This window comes from Eleutherodactylus coqui, chromosome 2 (genome assembly GCF_035609145.1).
Source record: "Eleutherodactylus coqui strain aEleCoq1 chromosome 2, aEleCoq1.hap1, whole genome shotgun sequence".
Classification (NCBI taxonomy): domain Eukaryota; kingdom Metazoa; phylum Chordata; class Amphibia; order Anura; family Eleutherodactylidae; genus Eleutherodactylus; species Eleutherodactylus coqui.
The window spans coordinates 110,851,040-110,873,171 of NC_089838.1; the positions used below are offsets into that span (position 1 = coordinate 110,851,040).

At 42.9% G+C, this 22,132-nt stretch overlaps 1 protein-coding gene across 1 annotated transcript in view; it reads left to right on the plus strand.

Moving 5' to 3' along the window:
* Positions 1 to 6,238: 6,238 nt before the first annotated feature.
* The window catches only part of HK3 (hexokinase 3), an 82,957-nt gene continuing 67,063 nt past the window's right edge, over positions 6,239 to 22,132 (plus strand). Inside the window, exon 1 of the mRNA XM_066591337.1 lies at positions 6,239 to 6,312. The gene's annotated coding sequence lies outside the window, so the exon portion shown is untranslated. The remainder of the gene's footprint in view (positions 6,313 to 22,132) is intronic.

Sequence of the window (22,132 nt, forward strand, 5' to 3'; positions counted from 1 at the left end):
AATAGACAGACAATTAGACGGAGCACCAGTACGGCTGGCTTAGTCTAAACTGCCCCTCGGGATACTGTCTGGTAGCCCCCCTGTCCTAGATCTTTTACCAGACTTTACCGGAGCAGAGGTGCCTGTCCAGACGTTTGACCGTTTCCTGACTCTAAGGTTTTAGACACCAAACCTGACCCGAGCAAGACCTCCTAGTCAAACTACCCTGTCAGGTCCCCCTGACTCTAAGGTTTTAGACTGCAAACTTGAACCGAGCAGGGGGCCCCTGCGGGGACTTCCTCTCCCTTAAAGCAATTCACTGACCTTGCCAACCGACCAGTACTCTCAAAACGACAGGCATGTAAACATTCCTTTATATCTTATGACAGGTTCTTATCGAGTGATCGAGACTTAAAGAAGTACCTGTCGTCGTGCGGATCCAAATAATTCGGCCTGGCACGGCACATAGGCGAGCCTGAACTTAGCCACACAGGTATAGATAATTAATTTATCTCACCGTGTTCTGATGATATTTTGGGCCCACCAAGTCCAAGGTCGCATATGTCCGTGTCTTCTGTCCGAATTCTATGGAACCTATCGATCACTCCCCGTACGGGCCACCAGCTGACGAGGAACCTTCCTTTGCGGAACCACGCCTTACTCAATTTGGAATGTTTACAGCCCTCCATATTAATTCTGAATTGATAATGCGCATAAGAAGTTCCCACACTGACACGATGTTCAGCATGCATAGCTTCCTCAATTCTAACTTTAATGATCGGCGTGTAGCCTATTTTAAGAGTTTAACAAATCCGCCCATCTGGGCAGGTCAAAAATTACATGCATACAACGTATTGTTTAATTATTGGATAAGCATCTTGCAATTCTTCCATCCTCCGGTCATCTGTGATTGGCCATCAGGGTCAGGATGAAATGAGTGGGTTGTCTTGGAGCCACGTGGGGTTCCTTCGATATGATTGGATGTTACATCATGAACTATAAATTGCACAAACCTCCCATGTTATTTGCATACGTTTCCAGTAAAGTCGCTGGGGAAATTTCTGCAGTTGTCCATGTCTGATTCCTAGTTCCGTATTAGTGCATGCAGCTGGACAGTCAAATATATTTATACATGTTGGTTACGGGCTAAATTGCTAAATTCAATCTTTGTCAGCAGAGTTTTATAAAACAGATATTTCATATAAGCGGAAGTACCTATTGCATAACTTGTAGCAAGACATTATATTTGTAGCAAGACAGAAATATGTATATAGAATGTTCAATTGACAACTGTCTACTGCCAAGGCCCAAAATATAGGAATACTGGACTTCCACCACAGGACAACCGGATCACTTCCAATATCTGGCACAACAGCAAAGTTTTACAGCATCATTCATGCATATTCACTGGAACACAACATAAGTTCTGGGTTGACAACCCGCAGTGTCTTTGTCACAATACCCTACCCAGGTGACCTGGGGGGCGTCCTCCTCTGTCAGACTAGTGACAGGCATAGTCTGGTCCGCACCTGACTCCAGGCTTGCAGCTCCTGTACCTGCCTCTTCAGCCTCTTTCCCTAAGAAGGAGTGAGGCTGGAGATTTTAACTCCTGCAAGCACACGTCTACAACTGTCCCAGCTAATTTAGCACAGAATGTCTGCTTTCACACCCTCTGCAGGCCATTCTGTGAACTACACTTCTACTCTATCATGCACGCAATAACTGTTGTTGCTAACCAAAAATATATATCAGTAGTCTCTTAAGGTCCCTTTACATGGGACAAACTAACATTTTAATGTATAATGTACACTACCGTTCAAAAGTTTGGGGTCACATTGAAATGTCCTTATTTTTGAAGGAAAAGCACTGTACTTTTCAATGAAGATAACTTTAAACTAGTCCTAACTTTAAACAAATGCACTCTATACATTGCTAATGTGGTAAATGACTATTCTAGCTGCAAATGCCTGTTTTTTTGTGCAAAATCTACAAAGGTGAATAGAGGCCCATTTCCAGCAACTATCACTGCAGTGTTCTAATGGTACAATGTGTTTGCTCATTGGCTCAGAAGGCTAATTGATGATTAGAAAACCCTTGTGCAATCATGTTCACACATCTGAAAACAGTCTAGCTTGTTACAGAAGCTACAAAACTGACCTTCCTGTGAGCAGATTGAGTTTCTGGAGCATCACATTTGTGGGGTCAATTAAACGCTCAAAATGGCCAGAAAAAGAGAACTTTCATCTGAAACTCGACAGTCTATTCTTGTTCTTAGAAATGAAGGCTATTCCATGCGAGAAATTGCTAAGAAATTGAAGATTTCCTACAACGGTGTGTACTACTCCCTTCAGAGGACAGCACAAACAGGCTCTAACCAGAGTAGAAAAAGAAGTGGGAGGCCGCGTTGCACAACTAAGCAAGAAGATAAGCACATTAGAGTCTCTAGTTTGAGAAACAGACGCCTCACAGGTACCCAACTGGCATCTTCATTAAATAGTACCCGCAAAACACCAGTGTCAACATCTACAGTGAAGAGGCGGCTGCGGGATTTTGGGCTTCAGGGCAGAGTGGCAAAGAAAAAGCCATATCTGAGACTGGCCAATAAAAGAAAAAGATTAAGATGGGCAAAAGAACACAGACATTGGACAGAGGAAGACTGGAAAAAAGTGTTGTGGACGGATGAATCCAAGTTTGAGGTGTTTGGATCACAAAGAAGAACGTTTGTGAGACGCAGAACAAATGAAAAGATGCTGGAAGAATGCCTGACGCCATCTGTTAAGCATGGTGGAGGTAATGTGATGGTCTGGGGTTGCTTTGGTGCTGGTAAGGTGGGAGATTTGTACAGGGTAAAAGGGATTCTGAATAAGGAAGGCTATCACTCCATTTTGCAACGCCATGCCATACCCAGTGGACAGCGCTTGATTGGAACCAATTTCATCCTACAACAGGACAATGACCCTAAACACACCTCCAAATTGTGCAAGAACTATTTACAGCAGAAGCAGGCAGCTGGTATTCTATCGGTAATGGAGTGGCCAGCGCAGTCACCAGATCTGAACCCCATTGAGCTGTTGTGGGAGCAGCTTGACCGTATGGTACGCCAGAAGTGCCCATTCAACCAATCCAACTTGTGGGAGATGCTTCTAGAAGCGTGGGGTGCAATTTCACAAGCTTACCTCAACAAATTAACAGCTAGAATGTCAAAGGTGTGCAATGCTGTAATTGCTGCAAAAGGAGGATTCTTTGACGAAAGCAAAGTTTGATGTAAAAACAATGTTATTTCAAATACAAATCATTATTTCTAACCTTGTCAATGTCTTGACTCTATTTTCTATTCATTTCACAATGCATGGTGGTGAATAACTGTGACTTTTCATGGAAAACACAAAATTGTTTGGGTGACCCCAAACTTTTGAACGGTAGTGTATATCACCACAATAAGTCATTTTGTAATATGTTCACTATACCTGGTCTAACTACTTTCTTCATTTTCTGTCTATGTCATGCGACTCTTAGTTTCAAAATTTACTCCATTTCCTGTGACATCTTGTCCGTGTTTGCTACTTTCTCCCCTGCCCATAGCCTCTAACATCCTATGAGCAGGGGCGTAACTATAGGGGATGCAGGGAATGCGGTGGCACCCAGGCCCAGAAGCCTTAGGGGGGCCCATACGGCCTCTCCTCTCCATATAGGTAGCCTAGTACTATGAATAAAGCATTATGTTGAGGGCCCTGTTACAGATTTTGCATTGGGGCCCAGAAGCTTCTAGTTACGCCTCTGCCTATGAGCAGTGCATAATGGAAGGACTGCAGTGGAAGAATTGCGCTCTATTGCTCATGTGCAGTTCAGAGTGACGGAAGCTCCTGTCTGTCGGTGTTACATCTGACGGGTGCACTAAAGCGTCGTGCCTCAGCTCAGACGCAAGGAGGCATCCTAACAAACCCGCAAGCACACTCCAGGCAAAGATAGAAGGAAACCTGTCCCTTACTATGCAGGAGAAATGAGGCACCCCTGCCTAAAAGCAGGATAGCCACCCTAATAAGGAGGGCCCCACCATCTTCATCTAGGACCTTGTGTATAATATATAGAGCATGGCAGCATAAATGGTGCAGACGGCTGTCTAACAAAAAAAAAAAGCCTTTATTGTTCCATAGATAGATGTATAGGCAACGTTTCGATCCTTTCCGGTCTTTATCAACCCACTATCAATAGAAGCAGAGCAGTAGATCCATCTAGGACCTGGATATCCCTGATTAGGAACCCGGAGAGATGCACCAAACACAGGACATGACACTGTTCAATCAGAACAGCAGTCTTCACACCTCATGTCTGGCCACCTGCACAGCCCAATGAACACATTGATTGATGTTCACACCAATACACAACACTGAACAGAGCTCTTCATACACCTAGTCTGGCCACCTGCGCAAACCCAATGAACACATTGCTTTTCACACGAGGTAATGCATACCACACAGGACAGGACTGCGGATACAGCACATGTCCAGCCACCTGCACAGACATACAAAGCACATCGCTGTTCACACCAGGTAATGCATACCCCACAGAACAGGAACCCACTCAGAACTCTCATGCATACAGCCAGTAAACAATAGCTAGTCCAAATGGTCTCACACCAAGGGAAAAAAGAGTCAGCCACCGTGCTGAGATAAAGGGAACCGTGTCAGGAATCACCCATCTGGCCATACATAACATCAGATATATGGAGGCCACACCTGTCAAAGGAGAAGGGTGAGGGGGTTCGCATAAGATGCAGACGGGGACTACAGGTGTCCAGACCGTCCTCAAAGACGGTGAGAGAAACACTTCGGACTAACATGCATAACATCCAGTTCTGAGTGGGAATAACACAGAATGAGTAAAATGACCAGCAACCTCTAAACTGAGGAGCTGATATCTATGTGCAGCAGACCAGAGGGGACTGGCTGGCTGATGAAACTCCACACCTACCCAGCACAATTATCCCACGGCTGAGAAGGTGTGCTGCTGAAACCTCATAGAATCCCAGCAGTGCAACCTAACAGTCGGCTTCAGTAGGCTTTCTCTTGCATTCTGGGAGGGAGGGAGGTTGGTGCTAGTAAGTTGTAGGACCTGTGAGCTGCAGGCAGAAATATAATGCTAGCCGGTAAAAAAGGTCTATGCATTAACAGTTAACAGTCTGTTGTTGTGTTTACTGCATAAGTGAAGCATGTAAACACATTGGCAGATTAGCAGCTGCCCGGAATGAACAAGAGGGTCCAGAGCTGCAGATAAAAAGTACAGGTCATGGCTCATTAGCTGTACTTTGTAAATTTCAGAATTTCACATTTCTATTTTATGCCTGAAAAAACCCTTTTACCACATCCTGGAACTCTTTTTGAAACATTATACCACAAACATTCAAAAACTTTAGTTCATAATTGCAACACGTTCACTGCATTGACTAACAGGTTCCTGTCTCAGCCTTCAGATCACCAAATGACATTAATAGTTACAATGGTATTCTATGGACCTATAAGCAATGGTTACCAATTGAGATGGATTATTTTAAAGGTATTATCCATTACCATCAGTATATACCATTACAGGGGAGTAATTTGGGGTGGGGGTTTTCTTGTGTGTGTATATCTTCAGGGGGTCTCATATCTGCATTTTTGAAGGTGTCTGGCCTTGAGTCTGGAAGGGATCTGTATTTATTTATGATGTCTGGGGGAATCTGTATACCTTTAGGGGGTTTGGAGTCTGCATTTTTTATGGGGTCAGGTCTGGAGTCTATATATAGGAGGGCCAATCCAGGGTCTATATTTATTTTGGGATCTGATCTGGTATTTATATTCATGATGTCTGAGGGGTCAGTATTTTGTATGGGTCTATATTCATTTAGATGTCTTATGATCTGTACTTATTTAGGAGGTCCTTGTAGTGGACCAGAGTCATCGAGGCCCTTCCATAGTATATGAATGCATTTGTCTCGTGGTTTTGTATTGTTAGTGTCTTTCATGTTGCATGAATATGATGTGTATTGCACTTCTGCAGCACTGAATGAGTTAACTGTCTGGTATGCAAGGATGTCTGAGAAATGTATCTTGTTGTTTGTTACATGATCATTCTTTATATATATGAATGCAAGGTGTTTGCGAGGGAGTTCCTTCCAGCCTGGCAGTCAGTTCGAGTCAGTCTGAGCTGCGAGTGAGACACAATCAGTTATGTGTGGCTTAGGTAAGCTAAGCCTTTCCTGGGACAGCAGTACCCAGGAGATGCCAGTGGTGTTTTAAACCACCGTTGACTGGAGAGCAAGTGGAACCGCCATTGCAGTTGGAGTGCCTGCCAAATGTGAGTGCTGACTGGTAGAGAGGTGGAAAGAGAGAAAGGAGTTTTGTACCGGGAAAAGAGCCCTGCAGATAATTAGGACTGTAGATTCCTCTGTGCGCCTGTGATTTCCTCCCTGTCGCACCACTTGGTGATTTTTGCACTAATGTTCCTGCTGGAGTGAGTTGATATCGTTATTGGACTGTAAATAAGTTTCTGCAAGTAAAGAAGCACTACCGACCATTCCCGGCTTGCTATTTAACCCCCTCCCTCTGCAGGGCGTAAGTTTACATCCTGGCAGCGGGGTACTTCCTGCAACAGGGCGTAAACTCTGCCCTTGGGATAGCGTGGGATCAGTGATCTTGCGCTATCTGGCAGCGGGAGACGGCTATCAGAGATGCGCCCCCCGCTGTTAATCCCTTCCCTGCCGCGATCTATGTAGATCACGACATGGGAAGGGTTCACAGAGGAATCATGCTCCCTCTGTGACGTTGTTGGGCTCTGGCAATATAATCGCAGAGAGCCTGGCTGGTTGCCATGGCAACAGGGCACCAGATACCGGCGTCGTGTATTGCCATTGCCTATGATCGCTGTAATAAGTGATAAGGCATTGCAGGAGAGAAGTCCTGCAATGCCTTATCACAGTGATCATCGGTGGTATGGTGTAATTCCCCCGGAGGGACACAGATGGTGTATAAAAAAAGATCAAAATAATGTACAAAAATAAGAATGTAAAAAAAAAATGTAAAAAAAACACTTTTTAGGTGCTTTTTCTTATAGTAGCATAAAAAATGTTAAAAAAAAATAAAATCCCTTATATTTGGTATCGTTGTGTCCATAATGACACGTACAATAACATGAACATGCTTTTTGTCCTGCACGGCAAAAAGCGATTAAAATAAAAACGCTAAAAAACTGAGGCCAAAAAAACGCAATAAAAATGATCAAAAAAGTTGTATGCACCCCGAAATGGTACCAATAAAAACTACAGCTCCTCTCGCAAAAAGTAAGCCCTCATAGAGCTCTGCCCATGGAAAAACAAAAAAGTTACAGGACTTTGAATGCAGCGATTTAGAGAAAAAAAAAAGATTTCCAAAAAATGGTTTTTATTGCAGAAGTGGAAAACCCCCCCAAAAATATAAGAATTTTGGTATTGTTGTAACCGTATCGGGCTGCAGAAAAAATATATTGTGTTATTTATGCTGCATAGTTAACGCTGTAAAAAAAAAGTATTTCAGAATTGATGCGTTTTCTCTCCCTGTTATCATAAAAAAATAATAAAAGTTTTGAAATATAGTCTATGTACCCAAAAATGGCACCATCAAAAACTAGTTTGCCATGCAAAGAACAAGCCCTTATACGGCCGCGTCTATGGAAAAATAAAACAGTTATGGCTTTTGAAAAATGGAGATGAAAATCCGCCAAAAATCGTTGTGTCCTTAAGCCCAAAATAGGCCATGTCCTTAAGGGGTTAAATGTTCCCTGTAAGTGTAGACCCTTTATTTCAACATCCGGATTCAGCGCAGATGATGGAACGGTGGCGTCCACCTTGATAAGAGACTGTTAAGGTAAACCACTAGAGATGAGCGAACGTACTCGGATAAGCACTACTCGTCCGAGTAATGTGCTTTATCCGAGTACCTCTCTGCTCGTCCTGAAAGATTCGGGACGCGCTGCGGAGCGGGGAGCTGCAGGGGAGAGCTGGGAGGAACGGAGGGGAGATCTTTCTCTCCTTCTCTCCCGCCCGCTCTGCCCCGCTCCCCGCTGCGACTCACCTGTCAGCAGCGGAGCGCCCCGAATCTTTCAGGACGAGCGGAGAGATACTCGGATAAAGCACATTACTTGGACGAGTAGTGCTTATCCGAGTACGTTCGCTCATCTCTATAAACCACGTATTGGGTTACCCCTTTGAAAGGCCTTCCCTCAGTTACTTGGACAGGTCCTGTGCTACCCTCAGATGGTGGAGTCCCATGACAAGGCCCAAACTCTACCCCGCTGTCTCCTAGGCTGAGGGCGCACTTTTCGGACACTGCATTCTATATACTATTTGTCAATCAAATTCCATACGTTAGGAAATGTCCTAAATAACTTGGCAGGACATAAGGTCAAAAAGACCCCTTTTCAAAATATACCTGATGGGCTTCTCAAAAGTTGACAAGTGTGTTTATAATACTGAAAACTTCTTATGCAGCAGAGGTATTTACACCTCCCCAGGCATCAGCATCCTGATGCAACTGCTATATCTGCTACATACCTGGCCACTGGGCATGAGTGTATATGCTTCTTCCAATTAGCAACTTGACCTTGTGTTTTCAAGAACAACAACAGTGAGGAGCTATCATGGCTGCCAACCATCAGTTTTTTCAGTCTGAGAAAAATTAAGAATTTTGCGGACTCCCCGTTGTGCAGGATAAACATTCTTAAAGGAGTAAACTAGAGAAGGAGCTGACTGACATACATCAGTATATTAATGTGAGACAATGATAGAAAGCTCAGCACTGATTAAGTTTGCAAAGCTGCTCAGCAACACAAGGATACTTATTGTTGTCCTACTTCTGTCAGTTACAGATTACATGTTGCCAATAGAAGTCTATACAGAGGAGAGAAGGGAGGAGCGAAGAGTAGTTTAAGGTTGAACACCCACGCCAATCAGAGGCAGCACTCAGCTTTCATTCGATAATGGCTGGGTGCTGCCTCTGATTGGCCACAGCGCTCAGCCAATCAGAGGCAGCGCTTTCTGGAGGCTGGGATTTTTCAATCCCCGGCCTTCAGAACAGGGAAGATGACTGCCGGGGCTGGAGAAAAGAGCCGGGCGGCTCTTCTAGCTGAGTTAATCTCTTTTTATACAGCTTGCCATGATTTTCAGAAAAGGGCTTTTTTTTCAGCCCTTCCCCGAAAATCATTACCACGGTTGTAGCCTTCATTCCATTGCTTTCAATGGGTCTGCAGCAGCGCCGGCCCCATTGAAAGCAATGGATTAGCATCGCGGACCTCTGCCACAGCTGTGGCATCTGTGACAGGGCATTCCTTTATCCCTGTGGTCCCCGCAGGGATGAAAGAATCCCCTGCCATAGCTGTCACAGCTGTGTCAGGGGAGCACAATGTACTCCCTATGTTTTCAATGAGGCTAGCACTGCTGCCGCTGGCCCCACTGCAAACAATGGGCAATATTGCAGATTCTGCTTTGCGATGTGAGGTTACGGTGAAAACTTCGCAAATCATTGAAAATCATTGGTTTCATTATCATGCATTTTCACTCACTCTCGCATCGCAAGGATATTGTATCGCCAGTGGGTGTTCACCCTTAGTGAGAGAAAAGTAGATAGACAAACACAGAGATGGTAATGGTCCTACAGCTGATAGTAAGTAACTGGTTCACTGTTCTACACCTACTGGAACTACAGCTACACTGCTTAGTACATCTCTAAATTGCCTTTCATACTGCTGTTTTTCTGTATATGAAAGATAGAGATAGGGGAGTAGATCTCCTCTTCTATGTCTGTGCTCTGCAAAACTAAGAACTAGCGTTTCGACAGACATGCGTGTAATACAATACGCTCGCTCCTGCGCAATCTTTTTGTGCTTATGCCTGTGCAAATACAGAGCCTATTTGTGCAGGCACTGCTCATTCTCACATACGGGGGAATCACCCCACCCTGATTTAAAGGGCTAATTTGCCTAATGAGGTGCCAGTGATCAAGGGTATGCGCTGCATTTAGCGCATACCCACGCTGGCCGATGTGCATGTTTGCACACCTCCAATAGACCTCTATAGGGCTCTATAGTGTGAAACAAGTGCAAGATAGATCTGGTCCTATTTTTTCCCCCCACAAAAACAATGGGTGCAAAAAAGAGAAGACGATAAAATGAACGCATTGAACTGATTGGGTTCTATTCTCCACATTATGCATGCAGCAAAACCGTGGCGTATCACACTCATCTGTTTTAGCTATTAGGGAGCAAAATACACTAGGAGCGAGCGTATTACATTATAGATGCTCATCTGTCCAAGTCCTTAGATGTGGTGGCGGTAGAGGGAAAAACTAGTGACCAATTCCATATACAAGTCAGAAATAGGGTTATTCTTCATGTACACAGGCATGGGAGCTTATTCTGAACACCCACCTCAAACAACAGGTACACTTTAACAAAACCAGCCAATGAAAATGTGATTAAAATACTCCATTCAGACTAATACAAGACTTTATACTTAACTCCCAGAAAGTATCATTTTCTGAACCCAAAGGAGTGACCAAACATGGAAATACATTCCATGAGTCAGCATTATTCTTACACGTCAGCGAGGAACCAAAAGTTACCATATGTTACGCACAACGATCCTGCTCTGGGATAATTTCTATATAAGTAACTATTAGTGGAATAAGATATGACAGTAATAAAAGACTTAAACGCACACCGTGAATCTAAAGTAGGCTTCCAATTCAGAGACATGTCACGGTGAGTTTCTCACAATGCTCCATTTAATTAGCATAACTTGTAATAAGGTGATGATTTCCTTTTAAAACATGTCTCGTTAATTACACTGGAGAACTGAACTCGCACACTGTGCATTACAATAACCGCTAACATTCTCTCTTCTTTCCACGTTCACACCTTTCATGCTCATCTTGGCTACAATGTATTGTTCGGCAGGACCAGAACAGTATCCTGCATGTTCCTTTTTATCCGGTTCTGTTGTACTTTTCTAAAATGTAATGAAATAAACATTGGCCAAAATTCAATAACACCACCATGGCGCCTCCTGAATACTGCAGTCAATGCAAGTTATTAAAATCAATACAATACACTGGTGGGTGGCATGTTATGCCCAACAACACATGCCATTTAATCAATAACACAGTGTGGCGCAGTAGTACATGATATTGATTGTCCTAGTAGGCATCACTTGCCATATACATTAAACTCTTATACTGCACTTATTGAATTATTGCCATTGTATTCACTATGTATCACAGCTGAATAAGCAACAGATTTCATTCTTTGGCTCCTTTCAATGTTTTCTTGGATTTAGTGATTTATTTTATCAGCACAATCAAGGTTTTAGCATTGGGGACACAGTATAGCAAAATATTAAACTATGGGATTTCTCAGTTGCCACATAAAGTGGCTTAAAGCGACAACTCATCTTTGTTGAACATTTTCTTGTAGATTTGGGAATTACCCAATGGGGCTGCTGTAGTGGGGGCAGTTCTTGCTGGCAGAGGCGTAACTTGAAGCTCCTAGGCCCCAATGCAAAACCTGGAACGGGGCCCCCAACTATAATGCTTTAGTCATAGTACTGGGTTCCCTATATGGAGAAAAGAGGCCTCATGGGCCCCCCAAGGCTCCTGGGCCTGGGTGCAACCGCATCCCCTGCATCCTCTATAGTTACGCCCCTGCTTGCTGGTCCTTTTTTGATTTGTTGTTAGGTGGGAGAGCAGATGCAGGGTTCTTTACAGGAATTGCATTGTCTGTAGTGTTGAGCAATTATTGAAATATTCAGATTGGGAGTGCCCAAGCCAAATTTCAAAATTAATCATGAATTGGAATGGCCCCATTCTGACTCCCATTGTCAATGAGAGAAATAATTGGCTTCACTGGCTCTCTAAGTAGGTATAGGTGTGTTTTGCCTCTTCTATGAACTTGTGTCATGAACTTTACTGTTCTGTTCTCTAGCTCAGCTACATCTCGATCAATGAACTGTTAACCCTTTTACCTTGGACTACAGCCTACAATTGCTATTCCTATTGCCTAAGCAATTGGTCTCATTCAGCCATAATGACAAAGCTCCTGTATGCTGTGTGTTCCTTATTTTGACCCTTGCTTGTTTTTTTTGTGACTATTCTGACTTCTGTGATCCCTGAACTCGGCTCTGTATATTGGAATTTCTAAATTGGACTATTTTTGTCTGCTGCCTGTCCTGACCTCTATCCTGGACGATCTCCTGCATGGGCTGGCACATTGGTGTCATTGGATCGCATCGGCCCATGCAGGGATCCTCTTTTGGCATCTTATAAGCTGCAGTGCTAAAGAGTCAGAGCTTCAGGCCACGTGGTAATAGGGCTAGGTGAGTAATATATTATTTTTTAAGCAGAGGCACTGTTAAAAAAAACAACAGTATGGCACTATAATGAGTCAGGCACTATGGCAAAGGGGCACTATAATGAGTGGGGTACTATGACTCAGGGGATCTAATCAGTGGCATACTATAACTAAGGGGCCCTATAATGAGTTTGACAATATTACTAAGGGGCACTATAAGGAGTTAGGCATTATTACTAATGGGCACTATAAGGAGTTAGGCATTATTACTTAAGGGCACTATATAGATTGGGGCAACACTCACTTGTTGGAGTCACTAGATTTTTAGCTCACCTGAAAACCAAGCGACTATCCATTCCTGTAAACAGGCAGTCTTTAATCTATGAATGACTGCCTGTTTGCAGCGAATGGAGGTGAGCTGCCAGGAGATATTTTAAGGCCCTAGCAATGTCCCAGGTGGTGGCTCAGTTGTTAGCACTGCTTTGCAATGCTGAAGTTGTAGGTCCAAATCTGACCAAGAGCAACATTTTTCTTTGGAGTGTAACAGACAAATGTGGAGTTGTGGCCTCTTAAGGGCAGTGAGCGTTCAGAACAGCACACTGACCCCAACTCAATCGACTTTCTCCTACACGTCATTGGCTTCCTTTTTCGTTTTTTTTTCCTTTTTGTGTGCACCGGGGTGTCCTTCCCCATTTAAAGTCACATTTTCAGCTAGATTAAAAGTATACAGAGCATAAGGAAAGAAACACATTCTGATTCAGCAGGAATGCGGGATACACTAATATAAGGGTAGCATGGAGGACACCCCTCACAGCTGGAGGGAGGGAAAATATGATTTAAAAAAGCCCTCACTGACTCACTGACTGACTTGCCACTAATTCTCCAACTTCCCGATGTCGTAGAAACATGAAATTTGGCACAAGCATAGATTATGTCCAAAATAGGAAAAGCTAATGGGTCCCAACTCGATTATTTAATTATAAGCGCAAAAGAATTAGCATCCAGATTTTATGTACGTAATCTAATTCTCTCACTTCCCGATGTCGTAGAAACATGAAATTTGGCACGAGCATAGATTATCTCCAAAATAGGAAAAGTAATTGGGTCCCAACTCGATTATTCAATTCTAAGTGCAAAAGAATTAGCTTCCAAATTTTACGTACGTAATCTAAATCTCCAACTTCTCAATGTCATAGAAACTTGAAATTTGGCACGAGCATTGATTATGTCATAAATAGCAAAAGCTAATGGGTCTCAACTCGATTATCCAATTCTAGCGCAAAAGAATTAGTGTCCAAATTTTACATACGGAATCTAATTCTCTCACTTGAAAGTTGGCACGAGCATTGATTATGTCATACAATAGCAAAAGCTAATGGGTCCCAATTCGATTATTCAATTCTAAGTTCAAAAGAATTAGCATCCAAATTTGACCGACGAAGTCTAATTCTCTCATTTCCCGATATCATAGAAACTTGAAATTTGGCACGAGCATTGATTATGTCATAAATAGGAAAAGTTAAAGGGTCCCAACTTGAATATTCAATTCTAAGCGCAAAAGAATCTGCATCCAAATTTTATGTACGCAATCTAATTCTCTCACTTCCTGATGTCGCAGAAACATGAAATTTGCCACAAGCATAGACTATGTCCAAAATAGGAAAAGTAAAGGGGTCCCAACTCGATTATTCAATTCTAAGCGCAAAAGAATTAGCGTCCAAATTTTACGTACCAAATCTAATTCTCTCACTTCCCGATGTCATAGAAACTTGAAATTTGGCACGAGCATTGATTATGTTATATATAGGAAAGGGTAATGGGTCCCAACTCGATTATTCAATTCTAAGCGCAAAAGAATTAGCGTCCAAATTTTACGTACCGAATCTAATTCTCTCACTTCCTGATGTCATAGAAACTTAAAATTTGGCACAAGCAGGGATTATGTCATAAATAGGAAAAGGTAATGGATCCCAACTCGATTATTTAATTCTAGCGCAAAAGAATTAGCGCCCAAATTTTACGTACGAAATCTAATTCTCTCACTTCCTGATGTCATTTTATATAAAGGTAACGTCGCATGGTTACCTCCACATGGTGTTTCCTGGGTAACGCAAAGAACCATGCAAAATGGTGAACACATTTTTTTCCTCAGTATCTCTAAAGTAACCACAACTTCATAAGGCTTTCCGTGTGAATACCAGATAAACACCTGTACAAAATTAACTCGGGCGAAGCCGGGTATATCAGCTGGTGAGTAATATTGTTAGCAACATGTACATTCCCAGGCTATTTTCACCAAATCGTGATGCTTGAGGAAGGGGGCATATCTCCCCGAAACATTGTGTGATGTTGGATCTCTCATTGGAATAGCAATTCAGCATATAGCGGTCTCTGTATAATTCTGTGGATATTCATTATTGAAAATGAACTAATATTGGGACAGTGTCGTATGTGATAACGACTGAAGCTTGAGTAGTGAAATTCCTCGGGATGCGCTACCCATGTTGAAGCCTGGTTTATAATTGTCTGCAAGTTCAAATCAGTAACATCAATATCATTACTATTTTGAGTGATATAACTATGTTGATATTTTCCATAATGTTTGCATTTTTCCTATGGAATTCACAGCTACTTTTTTTCTCTCACTCCTGCTTGTAAGCCATGGCATTTTCAGAATATTTAAGTACTGTATCAGGGGGGTAACTAAAGACTCAGGGGCTCTGATGCAAAAGGTCAGCTGGGACTCCCCCTCCTTTATCTGTATCTGTACCCGTACCCATACCTAAACCATTCTGCACCGAGGCATAACTTGAAGCTCCTGGGCCCCAATGCAAAACCTGTAACAGGGCCCCCAACTATAAGACCTCATGTCCACAGGGAAATTCGGATTTTAAATCCGCAGCGTTTTTCCTGCACGCGGATCCGCGCTCCATAGGGATGCATTAGACACCCGCAGGTAGTTAAATACTTGCGGATGTCATTTTTCCCTGCAGGCACAGGTCCCGCGTGCAGGAAAAAATCCGGACATGCTCCATTTAGGTGCGGGTCTCCCGCGGGGATGGCTCCCGCAGGCTTCTATTGAGGCCTATGGAAGCCGTCCGGATCCGCAGGAGACCCACGCTTGAATTAATCTCACCTGCTCCGGGCCGTGCGTGTCTTCCCTTCTTCGCAGCCGGAAACTTCTTTCTTCGGCCCGGCGGATATGCCTGCCGCATGCGTGCGGCACTCAGCCGGGGTGCCGAGCACATCCGCCGGGCCAAAGAAAGAAGATCCGGCCGCGAAGAAGGGAAGACACGCACGGCCCGCAGAAGGTGAGTTTATTCTTATTTTCAGCCTTCATGTCCGCGGGGCAGGAGGGACCCGCTACAGATTCTCCATGGAGAATCCGGAGCGGGCCTGATTTTCCCCGTGGACATGAGGCCTAATGCTTTAGTCATAGTACTGTATTCCCTATATGGAGACGAGAGGCCTTATGGGCCCCCTAAGGCTCCCGGACCTGGGTGCAACCGCATCCCCTGCCTCCCCTATAGTTACGTCCCTGTACTGTATATAGTAAGAGCAAGTATTGCTAGTTCTGCAAGTTTCTGATATATTTGTGTAGGTTTACCTATCATATGTATCCCAAGACACTTCCATACATCATCTTGTTTCACTGAGTAGCTAACTTTGCATTCAGGAAGCAGAAAGGGGATTAATTGAAGGAATTTGAGCTCCGTTTATTCAAGGTGGAACCAAGTAAAAACAGGTATACTTAAATTATCTGGGCGATTATGGGCAAACCCTGCTGATTTACAGGTTCTTCCACCTAGTGTAACGCTGGCAGCAAACACTCTTTTCATTGCCCTTATTGACTGAGTGTTTATTACTGGCAAGCTTCTCTGAAATCTATTGACTGGATGAAGTAAATCCAGAAATTCCAAATGAGAGAAAAGAAAAATGAAACCGTTTAGAACCGAATTATATTACCAATATACACGTCATCAAAGAGGAAACTCAGTTCTGTTATCTGAACAGTAAATGAGTTGTCCTTTATCTTTATAACACAGGGATGTCTTAGACCAATTCGGGTATGCCAGCTCATGGTAGAAGCATGTAATCCTTAAGGTTTAAGATCAACATCATTTGTATACTTAAGATTAGATTTATCTGAAGAAAGTTCAGGAAAGGCCACGTGTTTGAGAGCATTTGCAATGGAAATGACTTTGCAAGCTATATACTATATAGTATGCAGATGATAAAAACTACTTGCATTGACATGTCTCCTTTGTGAAAACCTTCTTTGCATGATGCGATGATTCTTCCTTGTATGACTGCACATTGTGTGATGTGACTGTAATTATGTTGCTTAACCTTACATTTGAAAGTTTGAAACTCAGGATTATTATTTTAATTGTGTTCTAGATGCAAACTATCATTTGTGCACCTCCCAATGTCACACCATTCACTTATAGGATAAAATATTCTATTCCTACTCTAATAACTAAGTTTATAAATGAAATTATATGACTGCATGAAAGTTTCCAAGGTAATGCAAATCTATTAGTGAGATTATTGTATTTAAAGGAACACTCCAGTAAAGACAGATAGACTAAGGTGCCAAGCCTAAGTGGGCAAGAGGGCACAACACAAAGATTCAAATAACGCCACAGATAGAAGTCATGCCTCTTCTTCCCCTGCAGTATGCATAATGCAGTGCGCTAGGTTTTTTTCTGTGATATTTCTTTAAATAAGGCCTTCTACCTGTTGCCCAATTACAAAAAGCCAGTGGATGCAGTAGACATGGACTTGTCAAGGGATGGTGAGGATGGAGGTGCTTCTTTACCATTGGTACAGTGCCAATCCAGCTTTGCTAGAGATTCATACCTGACAACCTCAGTGGGGTTGCCATGCAATCCATTTCTAGCATTTAGTCTGTTTCACATTCATCGGGTCTAGAGTGGAGATGAGCGAGCATACTCGCTAAGGCTAACTACTCGAGCGAGTAGTGCCTTAGTCGAGTATCTGCCCGCTCGTCTCTAAAGATTTGGCTGCCGGCGCGGGTGTGCTCTCCTCCGCTGCTCCCCGCCCGCCGCCGGCACCCGAATCTTTAGAGACAAGCGGGGAGATACTCAACTAAGGCACTACTCGCTCGAGTAATGTGCCTTAGCGAGTATACTTGCTCATCTCTAGTCTAGAGTTAAAGGGGCTTTTCAAGTTATAAAGCATTGATGACAGCCATAACTAAAAATACTCACATCCCTGCTGCTGCACTGCTTCCCCGGTATCAACTCTGGTCTATTGTTTACTCCGGCTGCAGCGGTCATGTGTTTGTAGCCAATAGGAGGCCCAACAGAGACGTCATCAGTGCTGTGCCAAAAACCTGCCTGTTGCAGCCGTTCTGAGGCCTTCGACTTGCTTGCAGGCCAGACCAGGGTTTGGCTGTGTCCTTACCTCTCCTGGAGCTGAGGGGTGTGGTGGATGCAAGAGTGATGTCAGTCCTCACCTGGTGCTGAGTAGCCCTGCTCTTTTTTAAGCAGTGCTAGTACTGACCCCTATGCTGGTCAATGCTTCAGTTGCCGCTGGACAGCTGCTGTGGAACACATCCGGGTTGAAGCTCCTCTTACAAGCTAAGTTCTTTATTTCAGCTTTGTTTGTTTTTTCTGTTCCTTTCTTTTTGTATTAGGGCTCCCATTTAGGGAATTGCCAGTGACCCAGGCACGCGTGCAGGTCCGCACCTATCGGAGCGATCGGCACGCCGAGTAGGCAGGGCCCCTCCCCGGGTTAGGGGTATGTAGGGAGAGGTATTCCCGTAGTTTAGTATTTTCGTTGCACTGCTGTGCCTTTTTGTTTGTTTTGGATTTTGCATGTCCGGTTGGACACAACACTGCCACATTAGAAGTCCATGTGACAGTTTTATGGTACTGATGGTACATTTCCCTGGGCTTGAAAAATATACATTTAGGTGAATAACCTCTGTAAAGAGAATCATTGAGGTACATACTGGGGTAATCACACACATCGCACCCAGATATGGAAATAAATATTTTTGGCTAGAAGAGCCCGTACATGGGAAATTCAACAAATATCTTTCTACTTCTGGGGATCCTAAAAAAATAAATGGCTCACGACATTGAAGAAAAGTGTGCAGTTAAGAGAAGACTTGAACAGAAAGGTCATGGCTGCAGAATAAACACTGTTAAATCCCACCATTGTTAAGACTTGCCTTTCTCCCATTTTTTATTTTGGCCCATAAAGCACTATAAAGATTCCTTTAAAGGTTCAGTGTAAATCAGTAGGTCCAATTGATATTTGGCACTGGCAGAGCGTTCAGGCCGCAGTTTGTATGTGAATGTCTTTTTATGCCAATGATTAATTGGACTATTCCACATGTTTCTGCAGAAGTGGCACCTTGGCACACTTTGCACGTTTGATATTTCCTTAAGGCTGCATCGCAATCACGCTTAAGAAACATGTTATTTTATCTCTTATGTGAGATAGGAATCTGGGAGCCCGTAAGATTTATACCACATAAGACCTGGAAGATTTATTGATGCATTTTAAAGGTGAAGGGAAAGTAATGTCCCACGATGCGGAACCTTATATATCCATGGAGGATAAAGAGTCATTTCATCCAGATATAGTAATAAAGTAGGGATTTCCATCTTTTATTTGAAGGAAATGTTCTTTAGACACGGGGCATGAAAATTACATGTTTTTTTCTGTAAATTGGTTTGGATCCCCCTTGTAAATCAGGATTGATAGCAAGTATTTAATCTGACAGATAACCACCTGCATTTCAGATATTCTTAACTCATCCTATGCATTAGCCAGGAATTTCACATAAGTATATTTCCTGACAAATCACATAAGCATGTCAAAATCTGACATTTTCAAAACGTGGCCAGGGCAAATGTGGAGCTTCTAACAGCTCCAGTGTTGCTTACAGACAACATTTTTTACCCCCAATCCCCAATCATATATTTAATCCCTATGAAAAAAGTTATGAGTAATTAACACATGTGGGTAGGAGTAGCGTTGCTCAACGTGAATAGTCAGTGGGTAAAATTGACCCGATTTTGATGAATTTTTAGTGAAAATCACTGGAAAATCAGATTTCCAATAATGCATACTGAATGAGGGTGATGGCGGTGGTCCTTCAATGGATGTGACTCGGTGGTTAGCACTGTTGCTTCAAATCTGTCCAAGGACAATGTATGGAGCTTTTATGTTATATTTGTGTTTATTCTCCTCAACTGGAGAAGATAGAGCAAGTGTGGTGGCTCAGTTGTTAGCACTGCTGCCTTGCAGTGCTGAGGTTCTAAGTTCTACATTTTTCAAAGTCCATGCAGATGTTCTCCTTAATGAGATTTGAATCTAGGATCCCAGCATTGCAAGGCCACAGTGCTAACCACATTCATAGAAGAGCACCACAGCCACCAGCACCACAACATGTGGCTGTATTTCCATGCTATTTGGGGGCATTTGCCAGAATTAGGGACCTTATGAAGGCCAAATTAGTGAACCTGAATTTTACTCCCATTGACTTTATTGAGAATCAGGATTGAGTCATCCCGATTCCAGATTATTTTTGGAAAATTAGCCTGATCACTCTTGACCCAATTATTCCAGTAATCGTTCATCACTAGGTAGCAGGAGAAATCAGAGTAGTGGCCAGAACATCTAGATATTACCAAAGTGGGTGGCTAATGACTGGCAGTCCACAAAACTACTACAGCTTCCGTGGAATATACTAAGAAGAGTGGTATACATGAATATTGATAAAATCTGATTGGCCTCCTTAAAGAGGCTCTACATCTAGAAATTAATCAAAAACAAACATCTGTTTCCCATCGCAAGCTGCCAAAATGAAGAGTTTTATAGAAATCTATTAGAGTTATGAGTCCTTCACCTTTTATGCTTCTTATTGATCTAATTTCTGCATTACATTTGTATGAAAATCTCATAAAGGTTGCATATGCATGCCATATATTGTATTTCTATTCATGTCAACTTCTGTACAAAAACACTAAGTGTAGCTCAAGCCTTCATTTACAGTATTTCAAAACTACCAAAGATAATCTTAGATTTTAACGAAGAAGAGTAAACATCTGGGAATCGAAACTTTCACCATCAGCACTCCACAAGGCTATAGAATGACCTTCCTAGCATTAATGTATTCAAACTGGCAGCATTATTTGTGCTGGATGATGAAAATATTTATGTTGATATTATTTAAAGGGGTTTACCAGTTGTAAACTACTGATGGTCTACATTCTGAATAGGTCATCAATAGTAGATCGGCCCAGGTCTGTCGTCAGGAACCTCCGCCAATCAGCTGTTCACAGGGTCGGAGTGTTTATGCACTAAGCTGATTTCTGCAGGAAGTAGACAGCTCTATTCCCTCTGCAGTGGTCAGGCTTGGAATTGCAGGCCAAGCTCCCATTGAAGTGAGTGGGAATTTTGCCTGTAAGCCTGGCCACTGCACTGAGAACGGAGCTGTCTGCTGTGAACAGCTCATCGGTGAAGGTCCCATGTGACATACGCCTGCTGCACAGCTGCTTACAATGGAAATGCTACCCTAAAGGCTAGTGGACACAGATGCTTTCTGCACCATTATGCTCCATGCCAACCCACAGTACCAGTTGCCTAACCACCATTTCTTTGCCAAAAAAGCCATCCCTGCCCTCAATGCTATGTGAGTAATAACGTGTCTGTGACATTACAGAATGCCATCAGTGGCAGGGTGCACTTGACCACAGACACATGGTCCAGCAAGCATGGCCAGAGGTGTTACATGTCTTTTACAGCACACTAGGTCAATGTACTGCAAGTAGAGCATGAAGCCGAAAGTGGTGGTCCATGTTTCATGGTACCCCTAAGATTTGTAGGAAATTCATCTGTATCTATTCTCTCCTCACCCCTTATCTACTTCTCTACTTCCCCCTTTTCATACACACTTTCAACACGCTCCACATTGCACAGGTATCTGCATGTTACAAAACCCGGCCTCCATACAGAGTCGCATGTGGTAAATGACAAACCGCTGTTCTAAAACTCATACTTCTTTTCAATGAAGAAGGATCATTGAAGGCAAAAAAAATTCCTAATAATCCCCAAACTTTCATCACAGAATAGGATTTAAAAAATAACCTTTATTGACTTTGATTACTTGCTGCCAATACACAGGACACTTTGACTCTCTATGCTGCTAGCTATGAGGGCAGTCATGATCTACTAAGCTTGAAGAATGACATATTGGGGTTCAGTGTATCCTGCTGCTAGTTATCAGGGCAGTTAGAATTATCTACTGAACTGTACTCTATTCAGCCAGATGTCAAGGAATGAAGAATGACTTTAGTGTATCCTGCCAGCTAATAGAACAGATAGCATTATCTTCTCTAACTAGCCTTAGACTCCTGATGAAAGATTATTTATTGACATCTTAGAAACGCGTGGAGCCTTATTCAATGTGCTGGATCTATTTGTGGGTGTTACACACAGTCAGCATTCATTTTGGCTGGCACTCACTTTGGTTTTCCACTGAGGATTCAGATCAAGTTCGTCGATACATGGTGGCATCCTGAATCTTATATAACACGTTAGAACCCATTCGCGAGTGTTACGTACAGTCAGAATCCATTTTTGGCTGGTGCTCAGATTGGTTTCCAATGAGGATTCAGAGTAAATCCATAGACGCATAGTATTTTTTTATGTGGGCTATGCTAAGTCAGTACTAAGTCTGGCTAGTATTAGATCACGCACCACAGGTAGAGTCTTTGACATAATGTTGGAACCCATCTGTGAACGTCATACCTAGGTAGCA